Source organism: Stegostoma tigrinum, chromosome 29, assembly GCF_030684315.1.
Source record: "Stegostoma tigrinum isolate sSteTig4 chromosome 29, sSteTig4.hap1, whole genome shotgun sequence".
Lineage (NCBI taxonomy): Eukaryota > Metazoa > Chordata > Chondrichthyes > Orectolobiformes > Stegostomatidae > Stegostoma > Stegostoma tigrinum.
In genome coordinates this window covers 26,028,156-26,045,348 of record NC_081382.1, presented here as the reverse complement: position 1 = coordinate 26,045,348, position 17,193 = coordinate 26,028,156, and the positions used below count along the sequence as shown (strand labels likewise).

At 41.5% G+C, this 17,193-nt stretch overlaps 1 long non-coding RNA gene across 2 annotated transcripts in view; it reads left to right on the top strand.

Annotated features, from left to right (window-relative positions):
- The window catches only part of LOC125465477 (uncharacterized), a 66,671-nt gene extending 51,238 nt beyond the window's left edge, over positions 1-15,433 (top strand). For both annotated transcript variants that reach the window (XR_007250253.2, XR_007250254.2), the window contains exon 3: positions 10,313-15,433. This is a non-coding gene — a long non-coding RNA (uncharacterized LOC125465477). The remainder of the gene's footprint in view (positions 1-10,312) is intronic.
- Positions 15,434-17,193: the final 1,760 nt, after the last annotated feature.

Genomic DNA, 17,193 nt, shown 5'->3' with positions numbered 1-17,193 from the left:
GTTGTTGCCAGTTGTGAATGGCATTTTATTTGTTGAAACCACCCATGACAAAAGACGTTGACAGGAAATGACAGAATCAAGTTTTCCAATTGCAGACAGAACCGCACATCACATTTTCCAAAAAGCTTAAGAAGTGTTGGCAAGGAATTACATGACTGGCACAAAATAAGTACCAGCCATCAATGTAGTACTAACTGGTCTGGTCTCCTGCACTGTACAGATAATGTATGATGGAGTATGGAGAAGATATGCAAATCAACTCTTAGCAATCAGATTGAATGTGCCAAAGACAACATTAATCAAAGCTCTACAAATAACTGTGCCAAATAAAGACCTGGATGTACCTGAGGACAGAACAGTAACTGGGGCATCTGAGGAAGACAGTATCTTAATGGCACATATCATGTCAATTTGCATATCTCCAAACATTCAGCCATCTCAGGAAGAGACAATGACAGATGATGTTCCCAATACACTTGAAACACCAGACATTAAAGCCAATGAGAAAAATGAGTAGACTGGTGAGGTGTGCCGACAGTCATGCGTGAATCGATGTCCTCTCAAATGTCTTAGCAACTCGTCTGTCACATATGATTGTAAATACTGTGAATGTTTCCATCGCAAGGACCTCTGATGTAAAGAGGGAGGAATTTTGTGTATTTAGTGAGTATAATGGACTGTCACTTCACAAAAGTCAAATCTTGTGACATCATGATGATGCCAACAGCCATTTTGGGCAGAAAATAGCTTTGTTTAACATTGCTGCTTATAGACTGAATACCACCTCAAACACTTTGATCCGTTTTGGGAAGTATATTTGGGAAGTAACAATCCTGATTTGACAATATGTTGCCATTATTTCACTTTTGCTGGGTTGAAAATCTGAAACTCCTTTCTTAACAAAGGTTTGGACATCTACATCAGTTTGAGATGCAGCTCATGATGCAGTTCAAGAGGAGGCTCATCTTCTTGAGGCAATTAGGGATGGACAACAAATGCCTGTGTTGCCAGAAATGCTCGCATGAAGTTTTTTTTTAAAAAGCAGATATTAATTTTGGAGCTTCTAGGTTATTAAAACTTAATCAGGATTCCCTTTTTCTGATCACCATTTTTCAATCCAAAGCACAGCAATAAATTTGTTGTGATACAATATTGAAAAAGGCTGTGATAATGTCAGAAAAAAGAAACCCTGCAGACTCCCATCCCCAGTTGAGACATAACTTTCACTCAGAGTTGAATTGTAAAACCTTTTCAAATGCATCAATGTTACTCCATAACATGGAGGAACTTTCACACAGAGAGTAAAGAAGCTGTGTATCCAAATATAAATAGAGAAAATAGAAATTGGAGCTAATGTGAACTTTCATAGAAGTGTTTTGAAATGGGTGACAGTTTGCTCATGGTCATTCCTCCATACCTCTTAGATCACATCAATAATAGGTAGGAATGGTTATATTATTCTGGCAGCTCTAGCTTATAGCAGTGAGAGATGTTTTGAAAATAAGATGAGGCTTTCAAAATTAAGGTATTCTTTATTTGGGTGCATGCCTGGACAAAATGAACAGCAAGAGGTCAGGGTGAAAACCAGCTACAGCGTTGACTTCTGTTTCTGCAGGAATACTGCTGAGAGAAGTGCAAAAAGAGAAGAAACTGAATATAGAATAGAAAAGTCCAAATAAGTTTACTTTGTTAATTCTGTGCATATATTTTAAATTCTTTATGGCTCCTCGATTGAATCTAAATTTCTACTAGTTTGTTTCCCGAATTATTTTGGTGTACTCATGCTAATGTGACTGCACAAAAAAAGCAGCAATGAAATAACAAACAAAAAATTGCCTGCAAGTAAAGTTTAATAATAATCTGTGATTACAGTCCTTATTATTTAATAGTTAGTGTTGACTCAAACGTTTGTTTCACTGATTTTTTTTTCATGTCTGATTCTAGTTCTCTTTATTTGGCTTAGAATAAGCTTTCAAAACAATAATGTTCTAATGTTTTATTTTGAAGGTAGTGTTTATTTCTGCTGTTTTGAAGCTACACCATCAGAAACCTTCTGTAGAATTAAAGCACATTATTTTTCAATCATGCAAAGATGTTTTGTTGGTAGAGGTTTGGCTTCTCCAAATGATTGACAAAATCAGCAAGAATTTTAAAACTACTTAACAATATTTCCATTTTACTGTTATCAATTGGCCAAATCAGCAAACTAGAGTTGTTGCGCAGAGCCATATCTAAACTACCAGATGCTGAATTTCTGTGTTTTTGTCTCAACCTAGTGTTCAGGCTCAGGGTTCTGAATCATAACAGAATAAGGATTGTGGGAATTTGTATTAGCTAATTTTTATATCCTTGCTGCAATCTTAAGATGGAAGCGTAAGTATTTCCATCTGGAAACCTGCTGTGTCCTTACTTTCCATGATGTTTACCCATTCTCCCAGCAGTTAACTACAGTTTGGCAAAGGGTATTACAAAGTCTTGGGGACAAGGGAGTTGTGTTCCCAACCTAATGTAAACCCTCTGATGAAGGGTCTAGGCCCGAAACGTCAGCTTTTGTGCTCCTGAGATGCTGCTTGGCCTGCTGTGTTCATCCAGCCTCACATTTTATTATCTTGGAATCTCCAGCATCTGCAGTTCCCATTATCTCTAATGTAAATTCTGCCCGTTTAACATTGATCTATTGATTGATCAACTTCCAAAGCTCTCCTAATGTACTAAAACATGAAGTGATTATTTGTCTTAAAGGTTTGTTTCTTAAAATCTTCATTTGTTGTCCTCTCACTTATTCTTATAATAGATGATTTGCCACTTAAAACATATTTTCAATATTTGTTTAGGATATAAAATAATATACTCAAATAAAAGCAAAATCCAGCTATTGGATATCTGAAATAAAGATAGAAAATACTGGAGAAACTCAACAAGTTAATGTTTGAGTCTAATAATTCTTCTTCAGAATTAAGATAGTTTACCTTTTGCTGCAGTTTTATTACTTGCGTAATAATTCAAAGATATAGCTTCTTTGTGCTTCAATCAATAGTCAAAGCAGGACTAAATTGTAATTTTAGGGATCAGAAGGCTCGTCACTATCCTGTTGTTTCATAATAGGTGCCAATTTATTGTATTACCAAACATGAAGATAATTGTGATTGTCGGAGATTGACATTGCAGTGTGACTGCAGGACACAATGTCACACCTACAGCCTGAGTCATCAGCTCTCTTGGCAAATTTTAATTTGATTTAAATGGCGGAGTGAACTTGATGGGCCGAATGGCCTTACTTCCACTCCTATGTCTTATGGTCTTATGGTCTTAAATACATAGCTTGGGCTTCAAACAATTAACCATGTCTGAAAGTCAAAGGGGATCAGTTCAGTGTTGGGAAGGCGAACTGTGGCCAATCAATCAACGGTCTCATCTGATCTCCACCTAGGAAGATGGCCAGGGTTAATCAGGTGCTTGGCCCTATTACAGTGTATAACTTCTTGTCCTTGTAGTTTTGGAGTTAGGCCATGGTCATTCCTCTTTGTTAAATGCAATCATTCTGGGGATAAAAGAGAGATTAGTTAGGGTGCTGTGGGGTCACCGGCCTTGGAACTGTGCCACTTTTAGTTGTGGTGGTCCTGCCAAGCCATTCCAGGGATTGTTGGGCCATAGTCAGTCTTTGAAGGTAGATTGAACATAAAGAGTGAGAAGCCTTATAGAGTTAGAACAGTACAGCACAGGAACAGGTTCTTCAGTCCATGATGTTGTGCCAAACATGAAACCAAATTAAACCAGTCCCTTTTGACTGCCCTTGGTCCATATTTCTCCCTTGCTCGTATATTCATGTGCTTATCTAAAAGTCCTTTAAACTGCCTCCACCTCGACCCCTGGCAACACATTCAACACTCCTGCCACTCTTTTTTTTAAAAAAGTTTGTCCCTCACACCTCCTTTGAATTTTTCCCCCATCTTAAATGCATGCCCCTGAGTAATAGACATTTCAACTCTAGGAACAAGATTTTGACCATCAAACCTGTCTATACATTTCATAATTTTTGTAGGCTTCAATGAAGTCTCTCCTCAGCCTCTGCTTTTCCAGAGAAAACAACTTGAGTTCTTCCAGACCTCCTTATAGCACATAGGGCCTCCTGCACTGCCACAATGATGCCACCCGAAGGTTGCAGGAACAGCAACTCATATTCCGCCTGGGAACCCTGCAGCCATATGGTATCAATGTGGACTTCACCAGTTTCAAAATCTCCCCTTCCCCCACTGCATCCCTAAACCAGCCCAGTTCATCCCCTCCCCCCACTGCACCACACAACCAGCCCAGCTCTTCCCCCCCACCCACTGCATCCCAAAACCAGTCCAACCTGTCTCTGCCTCCCTAACCGGTTCTTCCTCTCACCCATCCCTTCCTCCCACCCCAAGCCGCACCCCCAGCTACCTACTAACCTCATCCCACCTCCTTGACCTGTCCGTCTTCCCTGGACTGACCTATCCCCTCCCTACCTCCCCACCCACACCTTCTCCACCTATCTTCTTTACTCTCCATCTTCGGTCCGCCTCCCCCTCTCTCCCTATTTATTCCAGTTCCCTCCCCCCATCCCCCTCTCTGATGAAGGGTCTAGGCCCGAAACGTCAGCTTTTGTGCTCCTGAGATGCTGCTTGGCCTGCTGTGTTCATCCAGCCTCACATTTTATTATCTTGGAATCTCCAGCATCTGCAGTTCCCATTATCTCTGCATCCTGGTAAACCTCTTTTGCACCCTGTTCAAAGCCTCCACATCCTTCCTCTAATGTGGCAACCAGAATTGAATGCAATATTCTAAGTATGGTTGAACAAAAGTTTTATAAAGCTGCAACGTGACATCCTGACTGTTGTACTCAACTGCCCAACCAATAAAGGAAAACATGCCATATGCTTTCTTTACCACCCTATCTACTTGTGAGGCCACTTCAGAGAGCTGCGGACCCAAACACCAAGATCCCTCTGTATATCAGTGCTGTTCAAGGTCCTGCAATTAACTGTATATTTTTCCTTAACATTTGATTTTCTGAAGCACAGCACCTCACGCCTACCTGGATTAAACTCCATCTGCCACTTCTCTGCCTGTATCTGCAACTGATCTATATCCCACTGTGTCCTTTAACAACCTTCTACATTATCCACAATTCCAGTGATCTTTGCATCATATGCAAACTTACTAACCCACCCATCTACACTTTCATCCAAGTCATTTATAAATATACAGCAGATGTCCCAGCACAGATCCCTGCGGAGCACCGCTAGTCATGGACTTCCAGCCTGAAAAATACCCGTCCACCATCACCCTCTGCCTTCTATGGGCAAGCTAATTCTGAATCCAAGCAGCAAAGTCACTGTGGATCCCATGCATCTTAATCTTTTACATGAAGGACTTTGTCAAAAGCTTTACTAAAATCCATGTAGACAACATCCACTGCTCCATTCTCATTGATCACCTTCGTCATCTCCTCAAAAAATTTAATCAAGTGAAACATGACCTGTCCTGCACAAAGACTGCCCCTAATTAGACCATGCTTTTCCAAATGAATGTAAATCCTATCCCTAAGAATTCTCTCCAGTAATGCCTTAACCATTGATGTGAAACTCATTGGCCTGTAGTTTCCTGGATTATGCCTATTTCCCTTCTTGACAAGAGGAACAGCATTAGTGACTCACCAGTCCTTTGGTACCATCTCAAGTAGCCATTGAGAATAGACTTGGATAACACAGGGGCAATAATGGTTGTTGGATGTACTGGGGCATAGATGTTTCAAAAGAAATAAGGAGGGAGGTAAGAGGTGGGGGAGTGGCATTGCTAATCGGGGATGGTATCACAGCTGCAGAAAGGGAGGTCATTGAGGGGCGGTTTGTCTACTGAGTCAGTATGGGTGGAAGTCAGAAATGGGAATGGAGCAGTCACTTTATTGGGAGTTTTCTGTAGACCCCTCCCAATAGCAACAGTGACACTGAGGAACGACTGGGAGACAAATTGTGGCAAGATGCAGAAGTAATAGGGTTGTTGTCATGGGTGACTTCAGTTTCCCTAATGTCGACTGGAACCTCCTAAGTGCAAATAGTTTGGATGGAGCAGATTTTGTCAGGTGTGTCCAGGAAGGATTTCTAACTCAATATATAGATAAGCTGACTCGGGGTGGGGTGGGGGGGAGGCGGCGGTGGCGGAGTGGGGGCGGGGTGCATGCATAATGGATTTGGTGCTTGGCAGTGAACCAGGCCAAGTAACAGATCTCTCTGAGACGGTATTTCGGTGATAGTGGTCACAACTCCCTGACCTTTAGCGAGGGTATAGGAGCAGACAGTTAGAGGAGGGGGAAATTACAATGCTATTAGGCACGAACTGTGGAATATAAATTAGGATCAGATGTTGATAAGGGAAATGCACAATAGAAATGTGGAGGTTGTTTAGGGAGCAGTTGCCACGTGTACTGCATAGCTTTGTCCCACTGAGGCAAGGAAAGATGGTAACATGAAGGAACGTTGGATGACAAGACATGTGGAACATCTAGTCAAGAGAAAAAAGGAAGCTTACTTAAGGTTGAGGAAGCAAGGATCGGACAGGTCTCCAGAGTGCTACAAGGTAGCCAGGAAGAATGGACTTAGGAGAACTAGAAGGGGGCATGAAAAAGCCTTGACAAGTGGGATCAAGCAAAACCCCAAGGTGTTCTATGCTTATGTGAGGAACAAGAGGATGGTCAGAGTGAGGGTAGGGTCAATCAGGGACAATGGAGGGAACTTGTGCGCAGAGTCAGAGGAGGTGTGGACATCCTTAATGAGTGGATAGTATTCACCAGTGAGAGGGACCTTGTTGTTTGTGAGGACAGCATGGAACAGGCAGATATGCTTGAACAGGTTGATGTTAGGAAGGAGGATGTGCTAGAAATTTTGGAAATTATTAGGATAGACAAGTCCCTTGGGCCAGACAGGATATACCCAATATTACTGCAGGAAGTGAGAGAACAGATTGCTGCCCCTTTGGAGATAATCTTTGCATCTTCACTTTCCACTGGAGTAGTACCAGATGATTGGAGGTTGGCAAATGTCATTCCCTTGTTCAAGAAAGTGAATAGGGATAATCCTGGGAATTACAGACCAGTCAGTCTTTCTTCTGTGGTGGGCAAATTATTAGAGAGAATTCTGAGAGATAGTATTTATGATTTAGAAAACCACAGTTTGATTAGAAATAGTCAGCATGGCTTTGTGAGGGGCAGGCCATGCCTCACAAGCCTCATTGAATTCTTTGAGGATGTGACAAAACACATTGACGACAGAGCAGTGGATATGGTGCATATGGATTTTAGCAAGGCATTTGATAAGGCTCCCCATGGTAGGCTCATTCAGAAAGTAAGGAGGCATGGGATTCAGGGAAATTTGGCTGTCCAAATACAAAATTAGCTGTCCAACAGAAGACAGAGGATGTTAGTAGATGGAAAGTAGTATTCAGCCTGGAGTTCGGTGACCAGTGGTATTCCACAGGGATCTGTTCTGCGACCTCTGCTCTTTGTGATCTTTATAAATGACTTTGATGAGGAAGTGGAAGGGTGGATTAGTAAGTTTGCCAATGACATGAAGGTTGGTGGAGCTGTGGATAGTGTGGACAGCTATTGTAGGATGCAATGGGACATTGACAGGATGCAGAGCTGGGCAAAGAAGTGGCAGATGGAATTCAACCCAGAAAAGTGTGAAGTGATTCATTTTGGAAGGTCGAATTTGAATATAGAATTCAAGGTTAATGGCAGGATACTTGGCAGTGTGGGAGAACAGAGGGATCTTGGGATCCATGTTCATAGATCCTTCAAAGTTGATAGGGTTGTAAAGAAGGCATATAGTGTGTTGGCTTTCATTGGCAATGGAATTGAGATTAAGAGCCACAAGGCTATGCTGCAGCTGTATAAAACTCTGGTTAGACCACACTTGGAATATTGCATTCAGTTCAAGTCACCTCATTATAGGAAGGATATGGAAGCTTTAGAGAAGGTGTAGAGGAGATTTACCAGGATGCTGCCTGGACTGGAGGGCAGGTCTTCTGAGGAATGGTTGAGGTAGCTAGCGCTTTTTTCATTGGAGCAAAGGATGATGAAAGGTGACTTGATAGAGGTGTACAAGATGGTAAGAGGCATAGATAGAGTGGATAGTATTAGACTTTTGTCCCAGGGTAGAAATGACTATTATGAGGGGGCATAATTTTAAGGTGATTGGAGGAAGGTATAGGGAAGATGTCAGAGGTAGGTTCTTTACACAGAGAGTCGTGGGCGTGTGGAATGCATGGCTGGCAGTGGCAGTGGTAGTGGAGTCAGATATTTTAGAGAACTTTAAGTGACTCTTGGATAGGCACATGGGTGATAGTAAATTGTAGGGTATGCAGCGTTGTTTGATCTTTGTATGATAATAGGTCAGCACAACATCGTGGGCCAAAGGACCTGTTTTTTTAAAAAAATACAAAGTTCTTGACCAAAGCACGAGCAATCTCCTCTTTTGCCTCTCCCAAAACCTGAGGTAGATACCATTGGGCCCTGGGAACTTATCTACGTTAATGCTCTTCAAGAGACACAACACCACTTCTTTCATGATCTCAAAATGCTCTAGAATATTAGTGTGCTCCTCATTAATCTCACTATCTTCCATATCCTTATCGAAAGTGAATAGTGTTGCAAAGTAGTCATTTTAGGATCTCGCCCACATCTTCTGCCTATAAGCACAAGTTCCTTCCTTTATCCTTGAGTGGTCCTATCTTCTCCTAGTTATCTTCTTGTCTTTAATGTACGGGCAGAAAGCCTTGGGATTCTCTTTAACCCCACTTGCTGAGGTAATTTCATGGCCCCTTCTTGCTCTCCTAATTCCCAGGTTAACTTTCTTTCCTGCTTTCTTCATATTCCTTATGGGCCTTCTCCAATTTTAGCTTCAAACCTTACATATCCTTCTTTTTTTTTCCTTTACACTAAATTCAAAAGCTCCCTCATTATCCAAAGGTCCCTTTGCCATCCTTGTCCTTCCTCCTTACTGGAACATATCAGTCCTGAACTTTGACTCCCCCCTTGTAAGCTTCTTGCTCTAAGGGAGCCCCAGTCAATATTGGGGAAGTTAAAATCACACAACTATTACATCTTTCCATAATCTGCCCACATGTTTGTTCCCCAATATCTGTTGGGAGGCCTATAATGTGATGCTGCTAGAGTGACTGCCCCATCTTATCTTTGAGTTCTACCCATATTGCCTCAGTGGATGAGCCCTCCAATATGTCCTCTGAGTGCAGATGTAATATTCTCCCTGATTTAATAAAGTAACTCCTCCACCTCTTTTACCTTCCTCTCTATCTCATCTAAAGCAACAAAACCCTGGAACATTGAGCAACTAATTCTATCCCTCTTTCAACCAAGTCCTCTGTGAGCGGGGGTTTGGGGGGGCGGGAGGTGGGGCACAACATCATCATCCCTTGTACTGATCCAGGAGCTAAGCTCATCTGTCTTACCTATAACAATCATTGCACTGAAATAAACACACCAGTCCATTAGCCCCATTATATTCATTTATCTGTCTCTACCTGTCCTTCCTTTCTGACTTTCTGGTCCTAACATCTACCTTCCCCTCAATCCCTCTACTTGCTGCTCTGATTCCCAGCCCCCTGCCACTCTAGTTTAGGTCCTCCCAACTACCTAATTTGCCTGTGAGACTATTGGTTCCCCTCCAATTTAGGTGCACAGGTCACCCCTGCTCCAGAAGATGCCCTAATGTTCAAAGAACCTGATGCTTACCCCCGTCACCACCTTCTTAGCCATGCATTCATCTATGCTATCTTTCAGGGACACAAGACTGCTCTCTGACTTCTCACATCTGGCAGGAAGAGCTCACCACTGTCCTAACTGCCATAAGTGCCCCTTTACATTAAGAAAGGTAAAATAATCTTATCGATTTGAAGTCTGGTGAGTCCAAGGAAAAGTGGAAAGCTGAGGTTTGATGTTTGGGTGCAATGGACTGTGTTGCCAGGGAAATAATTATCATGAAAGGCTGCAATTCAAGACAGAAAAATAGGACTTATAGAGCATGGGGTGTTTGAGAAACTGTGATGTTTGAGGATTCTTACCAGTCACAATCACAGTGGCCTCAAAATGAAGATGTAAACTTATGCTTGTTATTATCGCTTAGAGCTCCATATTAAGGCATGACATTATCCTTGCAAAGCCTCCTTAGCACCCTCTGTCAGGGCACAGCGTGATACTTCATAGTGATTGATGTGAGAGATGAGGAGAACCATTACTGATACACTGATCTATTTTTGAAATTCCCTACAGATTGACACGCTAACACACTGAGGTGGATCCCATTTTTAGAGGAATCTTTGTGGCCTTTTTGCAACTCCCACGAAAGCAACAAAGGAGAGAGCAATTGTAATGTGGTCAACAAGTCCAACAAGAACAGCAAGTTTCAGTATCTACCTCACCTCTTCCAGAGGGTGAAGAGTCCTCAGGGTGATGAAGGAGAATGACCGGACCCTGAATCTGCTGACCTTGCTGTCATTATTTATAGCTTTTGGAAACCCAGTTCATGCAGGCAACTGAGATGTCTCCAGTGATCATCACCAAACAGTGTCATCTGCGAAACAGGACTTACGCTCAGAAGAAATAGGTAGCCATCCTATTAAGGCTACATCTGCCTTGAATGTTTATATTGCAGATTGTTCCAAGAAGCAGCTAGGGACCTGTGTAGTATCTTCTAAATCTCAGCTCACAAATGCACTCTGATTTTATTTATGCTATTTTCTCCAGATTATACCAGTTTTTTTCCTTCTCCCAAGATGAAGAACATCAAGCTCTTCAGGCAGTGGGATCCTCTAATATTCCTGGCCCTCCCAGCTCAACCTACATCACTTTGAGAGAGCCCAATCATCAACCTGCAGAGCTTGTCAACTGAACAAGTATCCATTCAATCGATGTTCAACTTACCTATGACCAATGCTGACTATTCTTCTACCAGAGCCATCTACCAGGACTGTAGTGAACAGATCATAGCCTTCCTTAAATGAGGTTTTGAAGCCTAGACCATCCCAGGTATGGTTTTGCAGTACAACCAAGAAATCATGTGCTATATCGTTGTGATATTCTGTGCTATTCACAACTTGACCTGACAAAAAGAGGGATATCCTGGATGCAGAGGAAATGGGGAATCAGCAGGATGAATATTGGGACATTGAACAAGACAGGAAGTCAAAAGACCATGAATTCCAAAGATGAGGTGAGAATGACAGCTCTTGGCATCAAGTCAACACTTGACGGAGTGTGGTATCAAGGAGCCTGAGCAAAACTGGAATCACTGGTAATTAGAGAGCAACACCTCCATTGGTTGGAGTCATATTGGCATATAGGAAGATGGTTGTGATTGCTGAAGATCAGTCCTGTGATGAATCCATGAGTTCCTCAGGGTAGTGTCCAAGGCCCAATCATCTTCAATTGCTTCATCAATGACCTTCCCTCCATCATTAGGTCAGAAGTGGGGATGTTCACTGATAATTGCTCAATATTCAGCTCCATTCACAACTCCTCAGATCCTGAAGCAGTTCATCTTCAAATGCAATAAGATTTGCACAATATCCAGGCTTGGGCATGTGGCGAATAGCATTTGCATCACACAAATGTCAGGCAATGACCATCTCCAAAAAGAGGCAACCTAACTACTGGTCCTTGACATTAAACAGTGTTACCATCACTGAATCCTCCTATTAATATCCTGGAGGTTACAATTGACCAGAAACTGAACTGACTCACCTCATAAAAAACAGTAGCTAAAGAGCAGGCCGAAGGCTTGGAATGCTGCTGTGAGTAACTCGTCTTCTGACTCCCCAAAGCCTGTCCATCATCTACAAGGCACAAATTAGGAGTATGATGGAATATTCTCCATTTGCCTGGATAAGTTTAGCTCCAACAACACTCAAGCTTGACACCATCCAGGACAAAGCAATCCACTTGATTGGTGCCACATCAACAGCTTCCACTCTCTCTGCCCCCATGCTCAGTAGCAACAGTTTGTACTATCTATAAGATGCACTGCAGAAATTCACTAAAGATCCTTAGACAGTACCTTCTAAACCCACTACCACTACCATCGAGAAGGACAAGGGCAGCAGATACATAGGAACAGCGTCACCTGCAAGTTCTCCTCCAAGACCCTCACCATCCTGATTTGGGAATACATTCCTGTCAAAATCCTGGAACTCCTTGCTATTGGCATTATGGGTGTACCTCCAGTGCAGGGACTGCCAGTTCAAGAATGCAACTCACCACCACCTTCTCAAGGTCAACTAGGACAGGCGATAAACATTGTCCAGCCAGTGATACCCATGTCCCATGAGTTAATAAATTAAAAATGGAGGCCAGACTGATCCTACTCAAATTTGCTTCCAGGACTAATGAATTGGGTTTGGACTTTCTTTCATTGTGTAACTTTCTGTTGGTTTATGACAAGCTGTCAATGGTCAGTTCACAATACTGGTGGTGAATTGCAATACTCATGAATCTGGTTATTTCTACGGTTCTTCAACCTTTCTATTATTGAAAGAAAATGTCTTCTTATCCATTTATTTATATGTGTTGTATTTTTGAGTGATCCCACTTTCAAGTATCTAAACTTTACAGGTCCCCACTATCCAGGAAAAAGAAGCAATCAGTGAGATAGAGTAGTAACATTGCATGGTGCTGAGGTAGATTTTCAGGCTTCAGACAGCATATGATATCTGAATTCTGAAGGACAGTTATGCCAGACTCAAAGCATTAACTGTGATCAGAGATAATGGGAACTGCAGATGCTGAAGAATCCAAGATAACAAAGTGTGGAGCTGGATGAACACAGCAGGCCATGCAGCATCCTAGGAGCACAAAAGTTGACGTTACGGGCCTAGACCCTTCTTCAGAAAAAAAAGCCCTAGCAGGGTATTGTGTACTGTTACTATGACAAATTACCATGCATAAAGGTACTGATGGAACTTATTCATACCAAACATGACCGCCAAACCTTCCTGCTCTATCTGGGAATATTTGCATTCTGCATCGGCCAAAGTTTGAGAAGCATGCACTTTCTGGCGTTCCTCTCCCTTGTGCTACTGGTGAGCCAACACTACACTAATGACGTATGGGGAGGCATCGCATGTCAGTACTGCCTCTCACTTCAAATTTTAGTGGGTCAACACCTTAGATGATGACAGCTACTTTTTCACTTCCCTAAAGACTGTTTCTTAGCTACACGACCATTTCCAATGTTGACCATCTTTCAATAGCACATGTAAGGGTGCCAAGATGGAGGCCAGGTTACATATTAATTTTCTGTAATTTAGTGACCCAAGGAAAGACCTAAGGTCTGGTACAGATGTGAGATCCAGGGCTCCTTTGATTATCCTCACTTTATCCTCCAATGGGTGTATCCCAGTTTTGTCAACTCTGTAACCTATGTAGGTCATTTGGGGTCCCTGCAACACACATTTTTCCCTTCCAAGGTGCACAGCTGCCTAGGCAAAACATTTAAGTATGATGTCCAAGTTTTCCAAGTGCTCTTTTTTGGTCTTCCCTGTTACTAGTACATCACCCAGATAAATGACGACCTGGGATAGCCCTTGTAAAATGTTCTGAATTGTCCAATGGAAAAGGGTGCAGACTGATACCCCAAATAGCAATGTTGAATGTTGGTACAAACCCTTCATGGGTATTAAATGTGGCGACCCTCTGGCAATTGTCATCTAGTCATAATAGCAGGTTGGCGTGACTCTGTCCAGCTTCATGAAGGACAGACCACTGCCAATTATGTGTACAAGTCCTCAATTAGAGGGATTGGGTATTTATCCAGCTGCAAGAAGTGGTTTACTGTTTGCTTAAAATCTCCATCTTGGTTGACCAATGCTGCCCATTTCACAAACTGCAATGTTTTAATGATTCCTTTGTTTTCCAGCCTCCTGATATACCCCTCTATTTTTACTCATAAGGGAACTGGCACTTGCAAAATCACAGAATTCCTTCCTGGTCGACATGTAAAGTGGCCTTGACCCTTTTAGTAGTTCCTAACCCTTCCTGAAAAATCGTCTGGATATTTATTTATGACTTCACTCAGGCAGCCATTTTCTAATTAATAACATTGAGCCAATCAAGTTGAAACTTTCTCAACCAATTCTGTTCCGTCAAGTTTGGGCCTGAGCCTCTTACTTCAACCAGTGGCAACTACAACTGCTTCTCATAGGAGACCAGAACTGAAGTCGTACCCTTAATCTAAATTCCCTGGAGTGTGTTCTCAGTCTGGCCACAGTCTTGCATAACCTTAAGGGTTGGAGTCTAGAACAAATCTTGTTAAAAGACTGGTTTTGCAACCACTGATACAACTGCGCTAGTATCAACCTTCATGAGAACTGGGTGACCATTTAAGCAGACATTAATTTTAATTGTCTGATTTGGGATATTTATAACCAATTTAATTGTTCCAACCCACATGTAAAGTGGGTTAAACTTCCCAGAGTGTGCACTCTCCTGGATATCGTGCTATGAGTTCTCTTAGTCATGTCAGGCCTCGTAGGACTCTTTTGTTGTCTCAAGTCTGTATATAGTAGTTAAGAACAAAAAAGAACATTCTGAAGAAGGGTCACTGTATCTGAAACATTAACTCTGTTTTCACTCCACAGGTATTACCAAAACTGCTGAGTTTTTCAAGCAATTCTGTTTTTTTGTAATAAAGAACACCCTGGCAGATTTCTCAATGAGTACATCAAGGAAAAGGAGCTCATTTTACAACTCCATTTCAAACGTTGTTCCCTTTTACATTGTTAGTCTTGTAAATTGTCCTAATGAGTACAGGGCAAAATGCTTCAACAATATGTATGAATTTTTAGCAACATACAAATATGGCTTCATTATACTCATTGCTGTAGAATGTTAGAGCATAGATAATATGATTTCAGATATTTTATATATTACCAAGATAACTCCACTTTTGTTTGGCTAAACGTTTTGGATAAATTCCAAGGATGAAGAAGCATGCCCACTTGAATCTAATCCCTAGGATATTTCAAAGCAAATGAATGAGATCTGCACTTTCCATTTATGCAACTACGTAATTGGTTTGAGAGGGTCACTTGTGAAGCTTTATGTACAGTGAAGGATGTTGACTCTATTCCACGTAATTTGGACATGATAAACAAATTGAGTTTGGAAATTTCTGATATTAGATACTAAAGCAAAATGTTTTAAGAAATGGAAGAAACCATCTCACTTAAGAAGTGTTTTCCTTCCAGAAGATGAATAGGGGTAAGTAGTGTGACCTCTCCCAACATATCTGCTTCCTGATTCGTGTTTGGAACATTGAAAACTGTCATATCCTTAATATGATTAATGTTTGAATGAAAACTTCCTGTTTACAATACATATTTAATTGTTGTAAATGAATCTGCTGAATTATAGTTTCCTTTCAGGTTCACTGCATCTGCTTTCAATCTATCCTGTGCTTTGAAAATCCTTACTTTGATGCCATTTGAGAAATCATAGAATTCCTACAGTGGTGAAGCAGGTTATTTGGCCCATCAAGTCCACTTCGACCTTGCAAAGTGCATCCTACTCAGATCGACCCCCCCCCCCATTCTATCCTTGTAACCTTGCATTTCCCATAACTTATCCACCTATTCTGCACATCCCTGGACACGATGGGCAATTTAGCATGGCCAATCCAACCAACCTGCACATGTTTTACTTTGGAAAAAAAACACGAGCACTCAGGGGAACGTCACACATCTATGGCGTAGAGTTTGCACATTCTCGCAGTCGCCTGAAGGGTAGGATCAGACCCGTGACCCTGGTGCTGTGAGGCAGCAATGTTAACCAGTGAGCCACCATGCCACACAAGGTTTATAGCTGATAGTTAGTAATTGAGTATTTTCATACATGAGAAACAGGCAGCTTATTTTTACTATTTAGTGAGCAAAGGTTTTCGTTGATTTGCCAATATTGGTCTATATCCTCTGTAAAGTGAATGAACATAATTGATAGTTCTGCAGATCCCGTATTAACTTTCCATTTGGAATTTGTTTACTTTTCTTTGTGGCCTCAAACCAGGAAGATTTGTTAGGAAGCAGATCTGTATGAATGGGATTTGTCTTTATATTTTTATGTTATCTTGAACTGCTGTTATATATTTAGGTTGGTTAGGAGAGGCACCATTTGTATAGTTTATGTGGGGTGCCGTCAAATTCTTCTTGGCACTGAAACCTCGGGCTGTATCTATGTAAAGGCAGTCAATGAAGGGAGCATGCAGCTTTCAACAAATACTTAGGAAATATCTTTCGTTATATGTTACCTTCTCAGCCCAATGCACTGTGGGTACCCTTCCAAGACTCCCACTTAATTCAGCAGTCACATATAAAGGGGATGGGACAAACAGAAACTCAAGGTGGGATGTGGGATTTTGGAGGGTAGCTTACCCCTTCTTACCTTTAATCTTATCGTCCAATGCAGCATTTTGGCCTTTTTTTGCAACCAACTGAAATGGACCTCAGGCAGATGCTACACCTCAATAGTGAATAACAGATATATCAGATTATAAACTAACCAGAGCCAACATTCCTGCAGCACTGATTTTTCTTTTGCTTGTTTTCTTTTTTTCTTTTAACTCTTTTAAACTTACCACAGGAGGCAACAAAACTACCAGTAAATCTGCATTTCATTCTGGAATACAAATTTTGCTGAAAATGGTTTATATCTCTCTCAGAATACACTTTCCTGCTTAGTTTTGCAATGTCTACAAAGTTGGAAATATTACATTTGGTCTGCACTTCATTGATATTGTAAACAACTGGTGCCCAGGTACACTTACTTGCATGACCCACTAGTCATAGTCTTCCAATACGAGAATGACCCATTCATTATGACCATATCATTCTGAACATCTAAATACAGTGCATCCATCAATTCTCCTTCAATTTTATTATTAACATCCTCAAAAACCTCTAACAGGTTTGTCAAACATTATTTTCCATTCATAAATCCATGCTTACAAAGCCCAAACAGAGAGTTTTTGTCCAAGTGTCCATTTATCACATCTTTCCATGGTAGATTCTTGCATTTCCCCACTACAGATGTAAGGCTGATGGTTCTGTGGATCCTAGTTTTCTCCCTTGTTCCTTTCTTAAACAGTGGGTGACATTTTTAAGCTT